This window comes from Camelus dromedarius, chromosome 3 (assembly GCF_036321535.1).
Source record: "Camelus dromedarius isolate mCamDro1 chromosome 3, mCamDro1.pat, whole genome shotgun sequence".
NCBI lineage: Eukaryota > Metazoa > Chordata > Mammalia > Artiodactyla > Camelidae > Camelus > Camelus dromedarius.
In genome coordinates, this window is record NC_087438.1 from 59,331,550 (window position 1) to 59,348,503 (window position 16,954).

Here is a 16,954-nt window from a genome sequence, read left to right on the forward strand (position 1 = left end):
CTTAATGTGACAAAGAGTGATACAAAGTTAATTTTCAGAACATTCCTGAGTAAGCAAAATTTATTTTAAAATTAAAAATTTGAAATTTGATTCTAATTTGCTGAGTTTGAAATACAGATTTGTAACTCTGATTAAATTCAACATTTCTAAGTGATTAGGTAAATGAAATAGAAACTGGAATTCCTAGAAAAAGGAATTACAACCAAGGAAAAGATTTTTTTTCACTCAGTTTCTGGAGTTTAAAAGGCAATATTGGAATTATTCCAATTATAATACTTCAGGAAAGGATCCTGATTGATATCTCTTTTATTGGGTGGTAAATATCACAGAAAAGTACTTCAGACCGTGGAAAAACAATAGTAGGGGCAAACAGAGTATGTAAATACAAACTATAGGTATCAAGCCTTTGGAATAATTTTATTGCTCTTTGCAGAAATACTTTAATCTTTATTTAAAAAAAATCTGAACCTATGCTCAAGCAGACATCAGCCTGAGGCACTGAGAGATAATAAAGTTAATAAAAGTACAACAGCTTAATATTTCAGAGTTTGATAATATAATTTTAGAAGTTTAATTTTATTTTTCTAAAAATTGTTCTTCCATGTTAAAATCTGTATTTTTATTCATTATTATGTACGTGTACCGTTTCAAGTAAGGGATCGTACATGCATCTGTTGCACATGGGAGTGTAAGCACAACCATTTTTGTAGGACGATTTTGCTGGATCTTTCAAATTTTCAAATGCACATGCCCTTTGTTCCAACCACTCCATTTCTAGGCATCAATCTTTCATAACTAGCTTGCACATGTGCATAATGATAAGCGTGCAAAGAAATTATCCTTTTGTTTGAACACTAGCAATCTAGCAATAGCATGTATTCCCATCAATAGAGATCTTGTTAAACATATGATGGAGTTATGTGCTATGGACACAAGTGTTTATTGTTTTTATTATCTTATTCTCTACTTTTGTCTGGATATTTTATAATACAAACAATCTTAAGAAGAAAAAAATAATACATTATGATATATTGAGTCTATGGAATTCCATGCCATCCTAAGAGAATGGTATAAATCTGTGTATTAACTTGAAAATTCAGTGATAGTCTGCTAACCAACTCACAAAACATGTAGAGTATGATTTATTCATACAAACAGAAAATTAAGCAAACCCTGTGTGAAGAGAGGAGAGGAGTGGGTATAGAAAAAGATCTGCAAGATACACACCAAATTATTAATGGTGACAGTCTCCAGTTTGGCATTGGAGCGGGGGAGGGGCAGCCTATCAGGATTTTGACTTTTTATTCTATAAATCTCTATAATATTTATTTTTTCTTTATAATGAGAATTCATTACTTTAATTTTTTTAATAATTTAATAAATTTAAATAATTCAAGTAAAGAGGAAAAATAAGGGGCTCTGGTAATTTGTCAACCTGTATTTGTCCTAAAACTAATCAGTTTTAGAAATTCAGATGAAAATTTAGAATAAAATAATTGCAGTTAGATTTAAAGAAATAAAATACATATATTGCAATCAATAGGATATGTGGAAATAGTTTGAAGATGTGGATTAAAAATTCTGCATTATTTTTCTATTCTGATTACAGCATAGATGTAGTCATTGTTGATATAAATTGCATATATTGAATCTTTCAAATGTTGTTAATAAAACTAATAAATGAATCAATAGTTAATAAGCACTCAGTATGTATAACTCATTTTGCTTAAGTTTAAACTTGACTTCAATCAAACACAGTGGACACCGGAGAAGAAGCTCCACTGTAACTGAGAAGGTACGTAAGTGCAGTTTCAGCCATGAGGGATAACATTTGAAGTTGGCTGATTTTTCAAACATCTGACTGGTAGGTAATAATTGTAACCTGCATTTTACCTCTCAGGGACCTCCTTAATGGCAGGATCATGTCTTATTCATATACCTGCCTTCACCTAGCTCAGAGTCTGATACATAAAAGTGCTCAATACTTCATTAAATGGATTTTTTTCCTGCTATTTTTAGTTGAATTTTATATCTTACTCTCACATGAATTCTTTTAAAAGGACATACGATCTAAAATCTTATGCCATTATAAGTGAACACTGATCTTGACCTAAAAGTTTTAAATTCTGAATCCTGAAGTTACATCTTTGTAGCCAAGTTACAAGCTTGGTTAATCCAGGATAAAGGACCTGATCTCACACTAATGATGCTGCCATCCTGTGCACTGGTCTCTGCCCCCACTCACCTTCTTCTTGTCCCTTGCACACACCAAGCTCATCACCATACTAGGACCATTTCACTTGCCTTCCCTGCTCCCAGACCTCCACATGGCTAGCTTCCTTGTATCATGCAGGCCTGTGACCAAAGTTCACTTCCTCAGAGAAATCATCAGTCAACCTAAAGCAGCTCTCATCACTTCCAGCCCGAGCCCATGCTTTGCAGTCCCACTTTCTGCATCGCCCTGACTCACCATCTTCAAAGCCTTCACCCTTTACCTGCAATTACCTTGTTCATTTATTTGTTTCTTTTTGTATTGACCGTCTCACATTCTCCCTGATTAGATGTGAATTCTGTAAAAGCAGGGACCTTTCCTGTCTAGTTCACCCTGGAATCCTCCACGCCTAGAATAGTGCTCTACTCGTCAAAGACATTCAAGATTTCAAAATTCTGAGTTCAAAACCTCAACACCGAGGATGCATACTGTAAATAAGAAACAAGTGCATGTCTGCATTTAGCCCCTCCCTGATTCCTTGAATCATTTCTGTCGTAGTAGATGTTTGACTTTTCCAAAGGAAATACCTCAGTTCTTCTAGACTCACTGAATTAACAATCCAACCATAACGTACAATTTCTTCCCTTTCCTCATTTGTAAAACCGGTATACTAATCTGCACCTACTTCAGAAGAGAACTGCAAATCCATGGTGAGACGTGGATTCAGGGGGCTCAGTTTTCTCACTCACTGGCAAACTGCACAATTTAAACGTATACCCAAAAAGGTACCCACTGCTACTTCAAACTACATGTCCCTGGGGGTGGCTAGTAGAGTCAAAACTACGCCAGTACCAAGAAGTATAACACAAAATAAGAAGCGAACTTTCTTCCATACACGACCTCTGGTATGCACACCTGGTGTGATGAGAGGTGCAGTCTTGAGGAAGAGCTAGGAATCTCCCTCAACCAGGAAAACAGAATTAGTTCATGAAGGACGAGACTGGAAGGTACACCAGAATTACTTACATAATGCTACTTCCATCTGTGGGAATCTCATTACCTATGTTACGGACTACGTTTCTACCAACAAATGAATCTGAACATTGAGCAAAGCCAATATGCTTTGCCTTCTAAAATAACTGAATTTCCTGGATAATTCAAATGACAGAATAATCAGGTAAGATCTCATTTTATGTGCATTATGTAGGTAAACCTGTAACTTGGTAGCTTAAAAATTAAATCAGAAAAAAATTTTGATCTTGGCAATGTCAAATATGTCATCAAAACCAAGTGGCAAATAGGGAGTGGTACTTAGAGGAAAATGGCATGCCAAGTCAAAGAGGTGCTTTGGTATCATATGCCCTGGACAAGATGAATGTCAAAATAGTGTATCCTGGTAGGGTCTAACAGAAAAAAAAATTAATATTCATGCTCTGAAGACTCCACAGCCAAAATGGAGTAGTCCATTTTAATTTTCAGAGGAATTTGGTGAACAAATGACTAGATATCCACCAAACCTTGGTACTAATGAAAAATACAGTGCATTCTGAGAAAATCAATATATAGTTTGCCTGAAGGTATCCCAAAGGAAACATTCAGTTATTGAGGTTTAAAATACGTTAGCCCCAGAATAATAAAATTCTTGAATTGCAGGCGTTTGCAAGAACAGCAAAGGGGTTAAAGACATTTTATATTTTATCAAAGCTCTAAAACTGCTGTGCAGAGTTTTTATGCATTTCATTTTTTCTTTTTCCTTGCTGCTTCTTCATGCAAAAGCCTTTGCCAGTTCCTTAGAGCACTGCTTTACTGTTTGGACCTTCTTAATTTGTTCTTCAAATAAAATATCCTCAGTCCCACTCCTACCTGGCCTCTACAGGTTCACACAGTCACTGAAGATTGGGTTGGGGGAACTGGGAGCATATCTTGAGGAACAGACCTGTGTCTTGTAGTTAGTTACCAAACCATCAAGTGTTTTGTTTGTTTTTGTTTGTTTTGTTTTTGGAAAATAAGTAATTTTTTAGCCAACCCACATTTGGCTTTCATTTTAATTGTGAATTTTATTTTGCTTAATGACATAAAGATAAATGGGAATTCTCAGTTTTAAAAAATGCAATGAAAATGTCAAGATATGAATATAAAAGCTAAGACCGTCTCTGCAGGGAAAGAAAACTGAAGTATAGGTTGGAAAATCAGCAACTCAGTTTGGACTAAAGCATGAGTCCATTCAGGTAATAATCTAATTTGACCCTAGCAGTCCACATTTATTAGTTACTTCTTCAGTATTTGTTTAATAATCATGAACTGATGTCCTCCTAGGGGAAACAACTACTCTGGAGACAAATCTGACAGATGGTTTAGTAGACGCAACATTTCCCTTCTGTTCCCAAGTTTGAAACTATAAGTAATCAGAGGGTTGACTGAAGACTAGCATTTGTCAAAAAAATAATTTCACAGAATCAATACTATACTGTACAAATTCAGTTGAGAAGTTTCAATTAATAAAATAATTTTTCTTCTAATTAAAAAAAGTATTTGAGCATACTAACAAATACATTTTTGTCTTCCTCTGCAATTACTACTATACTTGCTCTGGTATTAGTCATGAAAAAGAACTTTTAAAAAAGACGTTTACAAGGTTAGCTTTGAAATCATCTTTTAGTAATCACTTAAGGTCTTAGGAGCTATAGGGGTGCAAACAGAAACAGGACTGTCATATTTAGAACTTATCACTAAGAAACAACTCATTATAATCTGTGTTGTCACTGTAGCTCTAAGGCACTTATTTCGATCTCTTATTTTTGAATTCTTTAGACTGTGCCAAAGCTAAGTGGTATTATGAAAATTCCTTACACTTTCCAAGCAAAATTTTAGTTCATTTTAAGTAAATTTTTTTTAAAAATACAGCACATTTAGCCATGGACTGTGACCAAAAAGAATGCTGTAACTCTAAAGAGACTGATTTCAACTATTCCAAACATTGTTTGCATTATACCAAGCTAGACTAATGAGGATTTCTGAATGTCAGTTCTTTGTGTTCGTCATTCAGCTTTGACTCACAGAGTTGAAAGTACATCTAATAATCTGTTCATCAAATTTCACTGAAAGTGAAAATGCTGCTTACCTTGGTCTCATCATGAAGACACAGCTAAAGTAGCCTAGTCTATCCTCCAAGGTTCTATTAGAACAATATTCTCAGAAAAATTACAGAATTTTTTTTTAGACCACAAATTCTTAGTAGTGTCCTGCAGCTGGGTTGAAATATTGAATCTCAGCGAGTGCGCCAAACAAAAGTAGTAAGAAACTACTTGCTATCTCCTGGAAGGTTTGACCAGTGAATCCCCTATGACGACATGAAGAGTGAACTCCTAAGGTATACACCCCTGATGTGAATTTTATACTGCTCATTAGAAACTATGATAGTAAAAAATAGCCCAAGATTTCCAATCTTAAAACCATTACAGTTAATTTGAAAATCTTACTTGACTTTGAGTCCATCCACTATGACTTAATTTATTATTATTAGTGAATGAAACAAAATATGATGTTTTTTTTGGTATTTTCAAAAAGAACTTCACTAAATACTTAAGATTATAAAAAGTTAATTTATAAGAGACTACAATAACCATCAAAATCTTCAAGTTTTTATAGACTATTCAGTTCCTGAATGAATTCTTTATTGCATAAGAACTTGTTACAGGCATACCCTGGAGACAGTGTGGGTTCAGATCGTGGGGTGGGTATAGCTTAATGGTAGAGTGCATGCTTAGTATTCACAATCCCCAGTATCGCCATTAAAATAAATAAATAAACCTAATTACCTCCCTCACCAAAAAATTTTTAAATAAAACAAGTATCGCAATAAAGTCACACAAATTTTTTTTGTTTCCCAGTGCATATAAAAGTTATTTTACACTATACTATGTCTATCAAGTGTGTAACAGCATTATTTCTAAAAAGACAAAATTATTGTTAAAAAATTATTGTTTAAAAAATGCTAACCATCATCTGAGTTAAAATGCTTTTGCTAGTGGAAGGGCTTGCCTTGATGTTGATGGCTGCTGACTGATCAGACTGGTGGTTGCTGAAGGCTGGGATGGCTGTGGCAACTTCTTAAAATAAGACAACAAAAGTTTGCCACATCAGTTGAAAATTCCTTTCACAAATGATTTCCCTGTAGCATGCAATGATGTTCGATAGCATTTCACCCACAACAGAACTTCTTTCAAAATTGGAGTCAATCCTTTCAAATTTTATTGTTGGTTTATCAACTAAGTTTATGTAATATTCTAAATCCTTCATGGTTATATCAACAATCTTCACAGCATCCTCACCAGGAGTCGATTCCAACTCAGAAAATCACTTTCTTTGCTTATCCATAAGAAGCAACCCCTCATCTTTTAAAGTTCCATCAAGAGATTACAGCAATTCAATCACACTTTCAGTCTCCACTCCTAATTCTAGTTCTCTTGCTATTTTCACCACAGCTACAGTTCCTCCTCCACTGATGCCTTGACACCCTTAAAGTCATCTGTGAGGGTTGGAATCAACTTCTTCCCAATTCCTGTCAATGTTGATATTTTGACCTCTTTCCATAAATCATGAATATTACTAATGGCATCTAGAATGGTGAATCCTTTCCAGAAGGTTTTCAATTTACTTTGTCCAGATCCATCAGAGGAATCACTATCTATGGCAGCTATAGTCTAATGAAATCTATTTCTTAGAAAATAAGACTTTCAAGCTGAAATGACTCCTTGATCCCTGGGCTGCAGAATGGATGTTGTGTTAGCAGGCATGAAAACAACACTCATTTGATAATTTCCATCAGAGTTCTTGGGCAACCAGTTACATTGTCAATAGGCAGTAATACTTTGGAGAAAAAAAAAAAAGCTTTTTGTCTGAGCAGTAGGTCTCAACAATGGACTTTAATATTCAGTAAACCATATTGTCAAGTGATGTGCTGTCATCCAGGCTCTTGTTCCATTTATACAGCACAGACAGAGAAGATTTTTGGAATGATAAAAATGAGCATTAGCTTCAACTTAAAGTCACCAGCTGCAGGTAATGTGATGGAATGGGGCTCCCTAGCAAGACAGGCATTTTATTTTTTGAAACTTTGAAGCCAGACATTGACTTCTCTTCTCCAGCTATGAAAATCCTAGATGGCATCTTATTCCAATATAAGGCTGTTTCATCCACATTGAAAATTTGTTTTGTGTAGCCACCACCATTAAAGATCTCAGCTAGATGTTCTGAATAACTTGCTGCAGTTTCTACATCAGTACTTTCTGCCTCACCCAACACTTTTATGTTATAAAGATGGCTCCTCTCCTTCAACCTCATGAACCACCCTCTGCTAGCTTCAAACTTTTTTTTCTGCAGCTTCCTTACCTGTCTTAGCCTTGATAGAATCAGATAGCATTAGGGCCTTGCTCTGGATTAGGTTTTGGCTTTTGAATGTTGTGGTTGGTTTGATCTTCTATCCAGACCACTAAAACTTTCTCCATATCAGCAACAAGGCTGTTGTTCTGCTTTCTAATCATTCCTGTGTTCACTGGACTGGCACTTTTAGTTTCCTTCATGAACTTTTCCTTTGCATTCAAAACTTGGATAGCTGTTTGACACAAAAGGTCTAGCTTTTGGCCCATCTCTGCTTTTGACATGCCTTCCTCGTTAAGCTTAATCATTTCTAGCTTTTGATCTAAAGTGAGCATCTTCTAACCCTTTCACTTGAACACCTAGGGGCCATTGTAGGGTTATTAATTGGCCTTATTTTAATATTATGTCTCAGGAAATAGAGAGACCTGAGGAGAAATGAGAGAGTCAGAGGAACTGCCCATTGATGGGGCAGTCAGAATCCACACAAATGTATGGATTAAGTTCAAGGTCTTACATGAGCACCCTTCGTGGTGTCCCAAAACTATTACATTAGTAATGTCAGAGATCACTGACCACAGATCACCATAACAAATATAATAATAATAAAAAAGTTTGAAATATGACAAGAATTACCAGAATGTGACAGAGACATGAAGTAAGCAAATGCTATTGGAAAATGGAACCTATAGACTTGATTGACACTGAATTGCCACAAACCTTCAATTTGTAAAAAATTCTGTCTGTGAAGCACAACAAAGTGAAATGCAATAAAAAGAGGCATGCCTGTTTCATTTTTTTAGTTATTTGGACTACATTAATCCATTTTCTCCCAGAAAAACCTATGATAAATTAAAGTTTATCAATATGGCAATATCACCACTGAAAATTATAAAAATAAAGCCAAAAACAAACTTTAAGACAGAAATTGGAATTTTTAAAAGTCTACTACTGACATATTTAAAAACATAGTATGAAATCTACATTTTTAATAGAATATATAAAAGTTAATAATAAAGATGTAACTTTTCATGAGTATTTAATATATTTCATAGTATTAGATGGAACACTATTTAGTTATAAATTTGTTGCTTCCCACCAAATTAAAGAATGGTACATATTTAATAGGTAGTTCTCTGTAGTGAAGAAAAAGCAGGCTCTGAGAGCAAACACATCAGTGCTGGATGTGACACTTCCGTTGTATGATAATGGGGAAACTGCTTTATCCTTAATGAGGTTACTGTGAGGACTGAACAAGATAATACGTGTAAAACACTTGGTTTAGAGTTGGCTTTCAGTAATCAATAGTGTCCCTCCTTTTAGTAATTCTCTTTCTTTATGCTATAGAGATATTTGTTCTATATTTTAGGTATTCACAGCTGACCCACATAGTTGGTGATTTTGGCAGCTACTTGTATTTTTTAGAACACAGTCCTGCAATCCTCAGTGAATGTCACAATCCATGCATGTACCTGGCCATATCTGTCAAGACAAGCATCCTTTTCAGAGCATATGTGTTTGCTCATTAGACAAATCAAAAGATACAACAAGATGGATGGATCTAGAGGGTATTCGGCTAAGTGAAATAAGTCAGAGAGAGAAAGACAAATACCATACATGTGGAACCTAAAAACACAAAGCAAAAGAACAAATATAACAAAACAGAAACAGAATCACAGATAGGGAACGGCAGTTACCAGAGGGGAAGGGAGTGTGGAGGTGGGCAAAACAGGTGAAAAGAATTAAGAGGTACAAAGTACCAGTTATAAAATAAACAAATCACAGGGATGTAACGTACAGCACTGGGAACACAGTCAATAACACTGTACTAACTGTGTATGGTATATAATGTATAAAAATATCAAATCACTATGCTGTACAGCTGAAAATAATATAATATTGTATGTCAACTATACTTTAATTTTTTCTAATAAATTTAGCTTTGACACAATAATATTATCTAATACATAACATATTAAAATTTTTTCCTATTATCCTCAAAGAAAAAGATATGAAGACTAACTTGACAGTTCCTTTTTTGACTAGTGCTTTGATTTCCGTCATTTTTACTTTTTCTAAACTGCTAATTCATTATTTTAAAAAATCCTATAAACAAAATTCAATGAGAAAAAATAAAATATTGAGATTTTAATAATTTCTAAAAATTATCTTCATATAATTTAATATTTTCAAGTTGTTATGAAAGCATACATAAGTAAAGTGTATTGAACAATTCCATTGTCTAAATTAAAATCACTTTTGAATTCAATATTTGACTTAAAACCAAAATATAAGTAATATTATTATAGAAAAGTAGGTAAAGTTTCGAGTAAAACAATCTAAAAGAAAGTAGCACTCAGATCCAAAAACACAGTGAACCCTAGGTCAGTCTTATTTATTTACTACGAAAGTCTCTGGCTGGAACACTGAATTCAGAATAACTTTGTGGATGAAGTTCTCAGTGTCTGCTTATTTAAAAAAAAATAATGATAGATTTCTTCTGATCTTTCAGAGCCCCAATCACTTTTGCTCCAGCAATATTTTTCTAGTCTTTAAAATACTCTGTGGAATATAGAATAAGGTTAAAGGCAACATTCAGTCTTTGAGGCCTTCCTTGGGCAGAAGAAATATAAAAATGTTAGTTTTATCTCTTAAGGCCTGAAGAAAGCCTAACAGCCAAAACATCACCTTTAACATGGTTTCTATTTCTGAGTAGTTTATCAACCAACCCCCTCCTTTATTCTTTGGTCTAAAAGCTGGTATTCGATTTTCTCTCAGTACTTTAAATGTATTCTGGCTCTTCTGGGCCTCATTAGAAAGTCTTTCAATATTACGAATGTTTTTTCCTCCTCATTGTACAACAGCAAACGAATGCTTGGTCAAGTTGCAGAAGAAACAGCACAATTGGCCATTTTATGTATGTGTGAAATTTAAGAATCACATTTGTGGTATGTGTATTTTCAAACCATTAACTTAAAAAGAGTAGTGTTTCTCATTAAATAACAGACTTGGTCCTAACTTTCTAGATACTCATTAATTCACAACATGCCCTAAGCCTGGGGTTGTGGGAAAGGAGACACACGGGCTGCAGCTGGTTCAAAAGCACAAACTATGCTTTATGATCTCCACGTTTTGCTTCCTACCAGGATCCAAAATCTGGTTCAAGGGTCAAGATTCTAATGACGAGGAACTTCCCACCCTTGATTCCAAAATTGTTATGCCTTCACTTTTATCGCTATTCTGTTTGTATTATGGCCTAAAAATAGTTGAAAAGAAAAATGATAAAATGAGTGGTTACATCACCATGAAGGTACAAAACATTTCATTTTCAACATGCCTTACTTCACTGATTCCGTTGTTTTGATTTTGGATTTGGGCATCAATTTGTTTATTTTTTAGTTGGCTGGTTGGTTGTTGGATTGGTGGGCTGATTTTATCCAACCCAAATTATCCATCCAGTCAGCCCAAATACCCAAGAAATGTGTAAGAAAAACAAATTGATAGTCATTTATCTTTTTAATACTTGCCTTAAGTATTGTATTAACATTTATTATAATACGCAGCCCAATGAAACCCTTGGATGTGCTCAGATCCAATGGTTAACATGTAGGAGCACTGACTTGGAAACCATTCACTTTCTCCTAAAATATTTTATCACCATGTATTAGGTAACCAGAACTTTTAAATTATTTACAACAAAGGAACATTACTACCTACATGTTTGTCTGAAAGGTATCATTTTGACACTCTTTATGCATTAGGCTGTGACAACATAGACAAAACTATTAATTGAAATACTTTAGAAATCCAGACCACAATTCAAGAGATAGCCAGGTTGTGTCAGTCAGAATCCAGCCAGGAATCAGAAATCGTACTAGTTATATGAAAAAAGAAAAATTAATATGAAGAACTGTTAACTATCAACAAATGGCCCTAGAACTACTGGATATCCACATACAAAGAAAGATAACCTTCAATTCATGCCTCGTACCACGTACAAATATTAAAGCAAAGTGGATCACAGACCTAAATGTTAAACTTAAAACTACCACAATTCTAGAAGAAAAAATAGGAGAAAATATTTGTGACATTGGGTTAGGCAAAGATTTCTTAGCTACAAAAACATGATCCATGAAAGGAAAAAACTGATAAACTGGACTTCCCCAAAATAAAAGACCTCTACTATTCAATACTGTTAAATGAATGAAATAAATGCCACAAACTAGAAGAAAATATTTGCAAATTATATATCTGATAAAGGACTTGTATTCAGAATAAACAAGTCAAAAATCAAAACTTACTAATAATTTTTAAAAACTATGCAGAAGATTTGAATAGTCACCTTAAAAAGCTAGGCAGAAGATTTGAATAATTACCTTTACCAAAGAAAATATATGAATGGCAAACAAGAACACAGAAAGGAAATTGCGATGATTTCACAAATAATTAGGGAAACATAAATGGAAACCACAATGACACTACTATAATGTCTAAAATTAAAAAGAATAGCTATACGAAGTGTTGCTGAGGATGTGGATCTAGAACTCTCACACAGTCATTGTGGGAATAAATAATACTGTAACTTTTTAAAAAAGGCTTGGCAATTTCTTAAAAAGTTAAACACACAACTACATTTAATTCAGTCATTCCACTCTTAGGTATTTACTCAAGAGAAATCAAAGTATATGTCCACACAAAGAGTTGATACAAAGGTTCACAATGGTTTTATTTTAATTGTCAAAAACTGGAAATAATGCAAATATCCATCAATAAGAATGGAGAAACAAATAATGATACATCCATATACTGCAATACTCAGGAATAAAAAGGACTGAAGTATTGAAGCAATCAACAACAGGGATGAATTGCAAGATGATTATGCTGAGTGAAAGAAGCCAGGCCAAAAAACAAAAAAAGGAATCTATTCTATGTGATCAAATTTATATAAAATTCAGAGGATACCTGAGTATGTGCAGGTTGAGGGAGACAAAGAGGGCCAGGAGGGAGAAACTGTAAACAGAAAGGAGGGAACAGTTTTGGGTATTAGATGGGTTCATTGTCTTGACTGTGACAGCACTGACATTACCCAACAGGGCAAGGAGCCCGTGTCTGAAATTCTCCACGCACTTTCTTAGTACCTCCATGTCCAACAGTAAAAGTTAATGAAAAACATAAATCAACTGAAAAAGAGCAGGATTCAGGCCCATCACAAATTGAAAGTTTAGGTGGGTCACTCTGCCAGATAAAGGACTGAACAGCTCAAGTCCTGGTTGAGAGAAGACAAAGGAAACAGAATATGGGTAATGAAAGGACTTTTAAAATATCAAACTATAGTCTCATGACCAGTTATAGAAATTAAGATGGTATCAGCTCTATGCATTTTCCCCTTTGCTTGTTCTATGCAAGCGTGAGTACACACACAAACTCACACACACACACGCACACACACACATCTCCAACAAGTAATTGGTAATTTGAGATTAATCACTTTAGCCTCTTGGTTCAGTGGAATGAGAAGCCCAAAATATCCAGGTGACATTCTAATTTAATGGAACCATGCAGGTCCCCAGGTGGAAAAATTCCTACCTTGGGAAGCAGCGATGACAAGTGTTTGTTAAAGAAGAGATTAGGATACAGAAGTGCAAAGAAGAAAGACTATGTGAAGACACAGGGGAAATATGGCTCTTTACAAGCTAAGGAAGAAATCAACCTCACTGACTCTTAATCTCAGACTCTAGCCTCTAGAACTGTAAGGAAATAAATTTCTGTTGTTTAAGTCACACAATCTGCAGTACTTTGTCATGACAGCCCTAGCAAACTAATACAATGTACTTCTACCCATATCTCAAATCAGTCAAATGGACAACTTGAAATCCTGCTCACTGAGAGGAACGCCACTCATTAAATGTCCCTGTAGGTCCAAACATCCTAATGACCACTCTTTCCTTGCTATCCATTATAATGAATGTGTCCAGTTTATTAGTACTTTTTCCTCTTTGTTGCAGTCACTGTTTATGTAATTTTTCTTAGTGATTCTTCCATATACTTTAAAAAAGGTGGGTAAAAATTCAATTAAAATGAGTATTGTGTGAGTTATAATCCTTTAAGTCTTTAATATATTTAGAAGGGGTTTTTAGAGATTCCTGATAGAGTATTATTATTTAGCAGTTAAAATGGCAATGTATTTCACAGTTAAATATTGTCACACATTAAAGAGGGTTAAATAAAATAAAAAAAAAATTTATGATGTTCTTGAAACATTTATACCTCTGTATAACACTGTTACAAAGAAGAAATACAATTCATTCTTTTTCTTATGAAGAAGGGCTTCTCTCAGAAGAGGTATGTTTTTAAAAACTGAAAGCAACTATTGTTTACAGATAACTCATTTTAAAATGGGAATCACACTAGGATACTCCAAAAGTCAAAAAATAAACTTTTAACATATTATAATATTAGATATAAAAGGTTTGTAATATGACTTATAAGAAAAAAATCGAGTTACATTTCAATTATAATAGTAAAAATTAAAGAATTAGCAAATCTCCGTAAAACTTTTAAAACTTAGATGTGAATGTTTCTACTTGTAGTATGAGCCAGTAAAATCCCTGTTGTGAGGGTCTAATTGAACCTTATCATAACTACTCCCCAGAGAACCAGGCTGACCATAAGATACTGTGCTAGATTTGCCTTGGTTCATGATTACTATCATGGGAGTAACAAATGAGGCTAGCCACACAAACAGAATTTCATTTCATGAAGTGATTTCAAAGATGAAAGGATCAACCCTTTCCCCAGCTTTCTCCTACTGATTATCTGAAATTCCACCATTTAAAACCTATCTAATTGAGTCTTGTGAGAATTAAGTGAATTAACATTTATAAAACACACAGAACAGTGTGTGAATGTTTGCTGAACAATTTTCATTCCTTTGACCTATACTGTGTTTTAAGAAAAAAAAAAAGTTAAACCATTTAAGTCATTTTCACCTCAGGAATTAGTTTCTTCCAGTACTGTCCCTAGATCAAAAATTACCAAGGTAAAATATGAGAAGACACTAAAGAACTGGGTATCTGCAAGGAGGAATAGGGGTGTGAGAAGAGAAAACAACTATGAAGGTAAAAGGCTCAGAACGAAGGCAATCCGTTACTAAAATACAAGTTACAAACAACCCTTACGTCACAATTTTGCCCAGGGTCAGCTTGCCTTCCACGCAGTTAGGCAATGTCAAATTACAGCAACATAGACTGCTCACTGCTTCTGCAGAGCAAGGAGAACCACTAATTTAAGTGTGTTTAAATCCATAGGCTTAAAGCAGAAAAAAAAATAGTATAAATTTGATTGATGCAATGCTTGAGTGCCGAATGTGGGTTATGTTAATTTCAACTTTCTTTTGATCATCAAAGACACTTCTCCTCACATACTCAGACATAAGGCAGAGCAAATTGTCACTTAACATTAGGGTTAGTATGTTTGTACAGTCACAATATCACATATGATAAACAAAAATCCAATGCACATGAAACTTCTTTCCAAATTAAAGGTAAGATTTCACACATACACAGGCAACAAAAGCAAAAATAAGTAAATGGGACTACATGAAATTAAAAAGCTTCTGTGAAGGAAAGGTAACAATCCACAAAATGAAAGGCAACCTACAGAATGGGAGAAAATATTTGCAAACCATCCATCTGATAAGGGGTTAAAATCCAAACTATATAAGGGACTCATAACACTCAATAGCAATAAACTAATAAAATAATAAATTTAAAAACTGGCAAAGGATTTGAACAGACTTTTTTCCAAAGACATACAAGTAGCCAGCAGGTATAGTCGGTCGTCTGTATCCACAGGCTCCACAGTCAAATTCTAACTTAATCCAAAGTTGACTGAATCTAAGGATAGGGAGCCCACAGATACAAAGGACTGACTGTACCTTCCATTTTACATACGGAGTTTGAGCATCCTTAGATTTTGGTATCCATAGTGGGGTCCTGTAACCAATTCCCCAAGGATGCCAAAAAACTGTACATGAAAAGGTGCTCAACGCTACTAATCATCAGGGAAATGCAAGTCAAAACCACAAAGATATATCACCTCATACTTGTTAGGATGGCAATAAAAAAAGGTGGGGGGTAACAAGTATTGGTAAAGATGTGGAGAAAAGAGAACCCTCGTGCACTGTTGATGGGAAAGTAAACTGGTACAGCCACTATGGAAAACAGTATGGAGGTTCCTAGAAAAACTAAAAATAGAACTACATATGATCCAGTAATCCCACTTCTGGGTATAGATCCACAGGAGATGAAAACACTAACTCAAAAAGATGTATGCACCCCCATGTTTACTGCAGTGTTGTTCACAATAGCCATGATATGAAAACAGCCTAAGTCTCCATCAACGGATGAATAGATAAAGAAAATCCAGTATATATATTTAATGGGCTGTTATTCAGCATAAAAAGGAAGAAAATCTTGCCAATTATAACAACATGGATGAAACCTGAGGATGTTATGCTAAGTGAAATAAGGCAGGCACAGCAAGACAAATACTGTATGATCTCACTTATATATATGGAATCTAAAAAAGTCAAATTCATAGAACCAGAGAATATAGGTTGCCACGGGCTAGGGAGTGAGAGAAATCGGAGGATGTCGGTCAAAGGATACAAACTTTCAGCTATAAAATGAATAAGTTCTGAATATACTATATGTTGATTATAGTTAATAATGCTTTACTGTATACTTGAAGTTTTCTAAGAGAATATATCTTAAGTGTTCTCACCACACACACAAAGAAATGGTAACTATGTGAAGTTATAGATACAGTAATTAACTTGATGGTGGTAATTATTTCACAGCATATATGTATATTACATCACCACATTGTACACCTTAAATATATCTAATTTTTATTTATCAATAATATTTCAATAAAGCTGGAAAAACATCACACATAAAAATGGGTATTTTTGGTTAAGAAATTCAAGTACTGAAATAATCATGAATGTGGATTTAATTTCTAAATATTTAAAATTTGAAGCAGTAGGTGTTTATAAATTATATCTCTATGGTACCTTAGCAACTGAATGCAAAAAAAAATATTCAATTCATTTTGTAGATGCTATGTTTTTCTCCATCATAGGGTCTGTCCCCCCCCGCCTTAAATGACCAGATATTTTTTGATAATTTATAAATTCGAAGTGCTGAGGTTTTACTGACTTGAGGCTTTTCTTAAACTATTGAGATAGTTTCAAATATTGACAGATATTCAAATCATAATATCCTCTAATGAGTTTTTGTTTGTTTAAATATAAGTATTTCCTAACCTGATTCTATGATATCTATACAGTCCTCCTTTTGTCCC

General features: G+C 34.3%; 1 pseudogene; it reads right to left on the reverse strand.

Moving 5' to 3' along the window:
* Positions 1 to 6,222: 6,222 nt before the first annotated feature.
* LOC135319253 (tigger transposable element-derived protein 1-like) lies at positions 6,223 to 7,961 on the reverse strand (annotated as a pseudogene).
* Positions 7,962 to 16,954: the final 8,993 nt, after the last annotated feature.